At 41.6% G+C, this 8,181-nt stretch overlaps 1 long non-coding RNA gene across 1 annotated transcript in view; it reads left to right on the top strand.

The window, feature by feature from the left end:
- LOC107608271 overlaps positions 1-2,087 on the top strand; it is an 8,213-nt gene extending 6,126 nt beyond the window's left edge. The window contains exon 5 of the long non-coding RNA XR_002350755.1: positions 2,077-2,087. This is a non-coding gene — a long non-coding RNA (uncharacterized LOC107608271). The remainder of the gene's footprint in view (positions 1-2,076) is intronic.

The following is an 8,181-nucleotide window of genomic DNA, read 5'->3' as shown; positions in this document are numbered from 1 at the left end:
CCTACCTGGCGTTCAACGCACATTCCTGGCGTTGAACGCCTAGGCAGGGGAGGGGAATTTCGAGTCTTATGGCTCTTTGAGCCAGTAGGTCCCACCCAAACCCATACCTACCCCACCTATCATTCAATCCCTTTTTTCTCCCTCATACTTTTTCAACCCTTGAAATTCACACCCTACTTTTTCCCTTTGCAATACATAATCACCTTTTCCTCTTTCCAAAATCCATCACAAATCCCATCATTCGATTCCCCACCAACCCCACCCACTTCAAATTCAAACATTTTTCCACCCATTCTTACCTCCCTTATAGCCAAAACCTACCCCATCCCAACCTTATAAATACCCCCTCATTCCATCCTTCATACACACACCTTTCTACTACACTTTCCCCCTTCCTTAAACCCTTCATACACTTTCTCTCCTCTTCCCTATTTTCACCCACTTGGCCGAAGCCTTCTTTCCCCCTCCCCCTCTCTCCATCTTTTTCTTCATTCTTCTACTATTTTCTTTTCTTTTCTTACTATTTGTTCGAGGACGAGTAAAGTTCTTAAGTTTGGTGTTGGAAAAGTTTTGCTTTTTTCTCTCTAATCCGATCTCAATGGCACCAAAAACTGGAGAGTCCTCAAGAAAGAGGAAAGAAAAAGCTCCTGCTTCTGCTTCTGAACCTTGGGAAACATGGAGATTTCTCACCAAAGCTTACTAAGATCACTTCTATGATGTGATAGGCTTGAAGAAGATGAATATCCAGAGATCCAAGAAGAAATCTGGAGAAGGGATTGGGAAATTCTAGCTAATCCTATTTCAGCCATTGGGATGTTAATAGTGCAAGAATTTTATGCCAATGCTTGGGTTACCAAAAAGTACGATACTATACTAGTGTGAACCCAAGACCCAAAAAACTGGCGCACTATGGTTCGAGAGCAAATGCTAGATTTCAGTCCGAAAAGTGTGAGGTTGGCATTACGATTATCTTGGATGTAAGGTGACCCACACTCTTACACTAAAAAGGTTAACTCTGACCAACGACTGGATCAAATGCTAGCAGACATATGTGTGGAAGGAGCCCAATGGAGGCTAGATGCACAAGGCAAGCCCTACCAACTGAGTAGGCTTGACCTCAAGCCTGTGGCTAGAGGATGGTTGGAGCTTATCTAATGCTCCATCATCCCAACTAGTAACCGATCTCAGGTTACTATTGACTGAGCAATAATGGTTCATTGCATCATGCTCGAGAATGAGGTGGAAGTTCATGAGGTAATTCCTCAAGAAATCTATAAAATTGCTAAAAAAGCCTCCACCAAGGCAAGGCTAGATTTTTCTCACCTCATCTATCTCATGTGCAACTCAGCTGGAGTTCACATAGCAGGAGACACTATTATTGAGATGGACAATCCCATCACAAAGAGAAGGATGAAGCATGTCAGAGAGCTGGCATAAGAACCACAGCAAGAGCCTGTGCAGCCGCCTCCACCAGAGATCACTGAGATGCCTCAAGGGATGTATTTCTCTTCCCGGGACTATTGGGACCAATTGAATACATCAATAGGGGAGCTTTCTTCATCTGTGGATCAGCTGAGGGTGGAGCATAATGAGCACGCCACTATCCTCCATGAGATGAGGGAAAATCAGAGAAGATTGATGGAGGAACATTTGAAACAGGGACCAGACATAGAGGAGCTCAAACGGTCCATTGAATTCTCTAGAGGGAGTAGCAGCCGCCGTCACTCAGGTTGTTGAGCCCATTATCCCTTTTTATTTATGTTCAATTTGTTATCCTTGTACTTTATTTTATTGTTTGTTTTCTATTTTAGCGCATGATCGCATCTAGTATTTTGTTCTTTTATAGTTTTATTTCCTTTTCTTTGTTTTGGTTATAAGATATCCAATGTATCCTCAAGCTTAAAAGAAAAATTTATTTGAAAAAGTAGTGAGATACATAAATTTCGAATTATATCATGAGCTATTCCAATTATTTTGATGTGGTGGCCTTGCATTTATTTTATGAATGTATGAATTAACTGTGTATAATTGATCTTGAAGTTGAGGATGTTGGCGCTTGAAGAACAGTGAATTTAGAGAAGTACTATTGATTCTCTGAAAAATAAAAAATATTGGTTCTTGAAGTGATGAGCGGATATTTTATACGCTTTTTGGCATCATTTTCATATAGTTCCTGAAATCACCATAAAACACACAAACTCAATTGAGGAGCTTGAGCAAAAGTTTGATTCAGAAGCAGAGAAAGAACTACAGATGCTATCAGGATCTGACCTCCGTGTACTCGAAGGAGCTTTTCTGGAGCTACAGAAGTCGACATGGTGCCCTCTCAACGGCTATGAAAAGCTAACATCCAGGGCTTTCCAGAAATATATAATAATCTATACTTTGTTTTGGAAATGAAGGCCCAAAAATGTCGTTCAACGCCAGCCACCAACCTTATTCTTGGCGTCCAGCGCCCACAGGGGAGCAGCTGGCATCCAACACCCAAAAGGGAGCCCAGGGGTGCCTTTCAACGCCCCTAAGGGGTACTAGCTCGTGGGAGACACTCAAGCTCAGCCCAAACACTCACCAAGTGGGCCCCAAAAGTGGATTTTCATAATACTAGACTAGTTTCTCTTATTTATGTAATTCTTAGTTAGCAGATTAGTATATATAGGAGGAGATCACCCTTGTTTAGGATCTTCTTCCTCCTCCATTATTTTCGAACACTATTATGTACAGCATGAGTCACTAACCTCCTAAGGTTAAGGTTAGGAGCTCTGCTGAGTTTCATGGATTAATAATATTACCGTTCTAGTTCAATATGTCTGATTATATTCTCTTATGCATTCTCATTCTTCGTCTTATAAATTGAGGGTGACCCATGACAATCATCCTTGTTCTACATGGGTTCCGTGCGAGTCCTGACCTGGATAGCATTGAACCAAAGCTAGAGATTGCATTGCAGATTCCATTAGAGTACTTGGGTAGCTTTGGATACGGGACATATAATCCCGTTGACCGTGGGTAAGTGAGGTCTCTGTGGCGTTAAGGCTAGAGTCAGAGAATTAGCACTTTCTGATCCGGAAGATCTGCCTTGTTTGTGGCGCCTTGAGTAGGATCGTGAAGAGAAGTGGATTGCTTAGAGCTTCATCTTCTGCTATAGTGAGAAACCTAGAGGTGGCTTGATGAGAGGACATGAGTCATCTCAACGTGGTGGACTGCTACAGTGGAGGAGGTTAACTTGATGAGAGGACATGATTTAATCACTTACGGCTGCCATTGAAGGAATCAGAATGTTATTGAAGTAAACAGTAAGAAAAGTTATTCCGGAATGACAAATCATCTCTGAAGCCTCAACCATTCTCATACCATTGAATTCTTATCTACCTAGTAACGTTCTATTTATCTGTTTTATATGTTTTTCGTGACAAACTATAATTTCTATCCGCCTAACTATAATTTCTCCACAAGGGGGCAGGGAACTTGAATTCCCTTGCATCTCAGGATCAGTGGGTCCCACAAAATCTTCACCTACCCCACCTTCTTTTCAACCTTCCCCACACACTCTTCCCTATAAACCCTAACCCAATCACATCCATATCCCTTCCCAAAACCATCATAACTCCCACAACCCCCACCCACTTAAAATTCAAAATTTCCCACCCAATTTTCACCCATTCATTCGAACCCAACCTATCCCACTCCTATAAAAACCCCTTCTTCCTACCCATCATACACACGCATCCATACACTAAAGCCCTACTTGGCCGAATTCACTATCCTTCTCCATCTCCTCTATTCTCTTCTTCCTCTACTCTTTTCTTCATATTTTGCTCAAGGACGAGAAAAGCTTTTAAGTTTGGTGTTGGAAAAGCCTTGCTTTTTGCTTTCTATTCCCACTTATGGCACCCAAAGTCGGAGAACCCTCTAGAAAGTAAAAAGGGAAAGCAGTTGCTTCCACCTCCGAATCTTGGGAGATGGAGAGATTTATTATCAAAACTCATCAAGACCACTTCTATGAAGTAGTGGTAAAGAAGAGGGTGATTCCTGAAGTCCCTTTTAGGGTAAAAAAGAATGAGTTCCCGGAGATCTGAAGAGAAATCCGGAGGAGAGGTTGGAAAGTCCTAACCAATCCTATCCCAAAAGTTAGGATCTTGATGGTACAAAATTTGGGATACCATTTTCCAAGGGCGTCTCTTGGATTTCAGCCCGAAAAGTGTAAGGTTTGCACTCCATTTACCACTGATGCAAGGAGACCCACATCCTTACACTAAGAGAGTCAATTTTGACCAGAGGCTAGACCAAGTCCTTTCAGACATTTGTGTGGAAGGAGCTCAGTGGAAGAGGGATGCTCAAGGCAAGCCTATCCAACTGAGAAGGCTTGACCTTAAGCCTATAGCTAGAGGATGGTTGAAATTTATCTAACGCTCTATCATTCCTACTAGCAACTGGTCAGAAGTGACCATTGACAGAGCCATCATGATTCATTGCATCATGATTGGAAGTGAGGTGGAGGTACATGAGGTAATACCTCAAGAATTGTACAAGAAAGCTGAAAAGCCTTACACCTTAGCAAGGTTGGAATTTCTCCACCTTATCTGTTACCTATGCAATTCAGCTAGAATTGTCATAGAAGGAGACATTCCTACTGAGGAGGACAAGTCCATCACCAAGAAGAGGATGGAGCAAACTAGAGAGCCAGCACATGGACCACAGTAAGAGCATGTGGAGCTGCCTCAACAAGAAATCCCTGAGATGCATCAAGGGATGCATTTTCCTCCCCAAGGCTATTGGGACCAATTGCACACTTCTCTAGGAGAATTAAGCTCCATCCTGGATCAACTAAGGATAGGACATCAAGAGCATTACACCATCCTCCACGACATAAGACAAGATCAAAGAGCCACGAGGGAAGAACAAAGAACCATGAGGGAAGAACAACAGAGGCAAGGGTGTGACATAGAAGAGTTCAAGCACTCCAGTGGATCCTCCAGAAGGAGTAGTAGCCGCCATCACTAAGGTGGATTTGTTCCCTTTAATCCCCTGTTGCCTATGTTTTTTTCTATTTTCCATGTATTTGTTTTATTATCTGTTTCTAGTGCATGATCATCTGTCTTTATGTCTTAAAGATATGAAATATTCCATGCATCTCTCACCTTGCTTAAAATAAAAATTATTTTATTTGAAAAAGAGAAGTAAGATGCATGAGTTTCGAGTTTTATATTAGGAATAGTTCAATTATTTGATGTGGTGACATTGCTTTTGTTTTCTGAATATATGAATAAATAGTGCATAGTTGATGTTTGAGTTAAGAATGTTGGCTCTTGAAGGAATGATGATAAAAGTGAAGTATTATTGGTGATCCAAAAAATCCAAAAATTGATTCTTGAAGTAAGAAAAAGCAGCAAAAAAGTAATAAAAGAAAAAATATGCGAAAAAAAAAACAAGCAGAAAAAGCCAATAGCTCTTTAAACCAAAAGGCAAGAGCAAAAAGCCAATAGCTTTTTAAACCAAAAGAAAAGAGCAAGGATCCAAGGCTTTGAGCATCAATGGTTAGAAGGGCCTAAAAGAAATATCTTAGCCTAAACAGTTCAATTGAGCTACTTCTCTAACTATATGCTTGTGGTGTAAAGGTGTCAAGTGAAAAGTTTGAGACTGAGCAGTTAAAGTCGTGGTCCAAAGCAAAGAGTGTGCTTAAGAACTCTGGACACCACTGGCTGGGATTCTAGCAAAGCTGAATCACAATCCGAAAGGGTTCACCCAGTTAAGTGTCTGTGACATTTATGTATCCGGTGATAATACTGGAAAACAAAGTGCTTAGGGTCACAGCCAAGACTCTAAAGAAGCTGTGTTCAAGAATAAAAAAGAAATTAACTAAGAGAATCAATAGTATCATCTGGATTCTAAGTTCCTAAAGATGCCAACTATTCTGAGCTTCAATGGAAAGTGAGATGCCAAAACTATTCAGAAGCAAAAAGCTACTAGTCCCGCTGAAACTGAGCTTTATTGAGAACTCTGAAATTTAGTGCATCCTTCTATTTCTTTTTATCCCACCTTGTTTTTGGTTGCTTGGGGACAAGCAACATTTTAAGTTTGGTGTTCTGATGAGCGGATATTTTATATGCTTTTTGACATCATTTTGATATAGTTTTCATTATGTTTTGATTATGTTTTATTATGTTTTCATAGATTTTAGTGAAAAATTTGCATTTTTGGATTCTACTTTGAGTTTGTATGTTTTATGGTGATTTCAGGTATTTTCTGGTTGAAATTGAGGAGCTTGAGCAAGAGTCTGATTCAGAAGCAAAGAAAGGACTGCAGATGTTGTCAGGATCTGACCTTCGTGCACTCGAAGGAGCTTTTTTGGAGCTATAGAAGTCCAAATGGTGCGCTCTCAATGGACATGGAAAGATAACATCCAGGGCTTTCCAGAAATATATAATAGTCTATACTTTGCATTGGAAATGAAGGCCCAAAATCGGCGTTCAACGCCAGCCACTAGCCCTATTCCGGGCGTCCAGCGCCCAAAAGGGAGCCCAGGGGGTGGCGTTCAATGCCCCTAATGGGTACTAGCTCGTGGGAGACACACAAGCTCAGCCCAAACACTCACTAAGTGGGCCCCAGAAGTGGATTTTAGCACTACTAAACTAGTTTCTCTTATTTCTGTAATTCTTAGTTAACCGATTAGTATATATAGGAGGAGATCACCCTTGTTTAGGATCTTCTTCCTCCCCCATTATTTTTGGACACTATTATGTACAGCATGAGTCACTAACCTCCTAAGGTTAAGGTTAGGAGCTCTACTGAGTTTCATGGATTAATAATATTACCGTTCTAGTTCAATATGTCTGATTCTATTCTCTTATGCATTCTCGTTCTTTGTCTTATGAATTGAGGGTGACCCGTGACAATCATCCTTGTTCTACATGGGTTCCGTGCGAGTCCTGACCCGGATAGCGTTGAACCAAAGCTAGAGATTGCATTGCGGATTCCAATAGAGTACCTGGGCAACTTTGGATATGTGACATATAATCCTGTTGACCGTGGGCAAGTGAGGTCTCTGTGGCGTTAAGGCTAGAGTAAGAGAAGCAGCACTTTCTTATCTGGAAGATCTACCTTGTCTGTGGCACCTTGAGTAGGATCGTGAAGAGAAGTGGATTGCTTAGAGCTTCATCTTCTGCTATAGTGAGAAACCTAGAGGTGGCTTGATGAGATGACATGTGGATTGTTATAGTGGAGGAGGTTAACTTGATGAGAGGACATGAGTTAATCACTTACGGCTGTCATTGAAGGAATCAGAAGGTTATTGAAGTAGACAGTAAGAAAAGTTAATCCGGAAAGACAAAGCATCTCCGAAGCCTCAACCGTTCTGATACCATTGAATTCTTATATACCTAGTAACGTTCTATTTATCTGTTTTATATGTTTTTCATGACAAACTATAATTTCTATCTGCCTAATGTAAGGTCCTACATCGGTTGGAGAGGGGAACGAAGCATGCCTTATAAGGGTGTGGATACCTCTCCCTAACATGACGCGTTTTGACGAGTGAGTGTTGGGGGCTTCGGCTATCATCCTTATCGTCAAAGGGAAAACCGTGAGGCCTTGTGTTCCAAAGCGGACAATATCATGCGAGCGGTGGTCTGGGCTGTTACAGATGGTATAAGAGCCGGAGCCCAGATCGATGTGCCAGCGAGGGCGCTGGGCTCCCTTAAGGGGGTGGATTGTAAGGTCCCACATCGGTTGAAGAGGGGAACGAAGCATGCCTTATAAGGGTGTGGATACCTCTCTCTAACATGATGCGTTTTGACAAGTGAGTGTGGGGTGCTTCAGTTATCATCCCTATCGTCAAAGGCAAAACCGTGAGACCTTGTGTGCCAAAGCGGACAATATTGTGCTAGCGGGTGGTCTGGGCTGTTACACCTAACTAAGATCTACAAGGTAACCACTGCTTGCTCAAACCAAAAATCTCCGTAGGATCGACCTTCACTCACTTGAGGTATTACTTGGACGACTCGGTATACTTGCCGGTCTATCTGTGCGAATTCTGCGGAGCTAGTTTCATGCACCATGAAGCAAAAGAAATAGCCAAAAGAAAAAGAAAAAGAAAAAAAGGAAAGAAAAAAATTCGAAAAGCAAGGATCCAAGGCTTTGAGCATCAATGGTTAGAAGGGTCAAAATTGGCCTAAAAAGTTCAAA

The sequence above is a fragment of the Arachis ipaensis genome, chromosome B07 (assembly GCF_000816755.2).
Source record: "Arachis ipaensis cultivar K30076 chromosome B07, Araip1.1, whole genome shotgun sequence".
NCBI classification, from domain to species: domain Eukaryota; kingdom Viridiplantae; phylum Streptophyta; class Magnoliopsida; order Fabales; family Fabaceae; genus Arachis; species Arachis ipaensis.
Note: the sequence above shows the minus strand (reverse complement) of the source record. Positions and strands in the feature narration are given on the sequence as shown.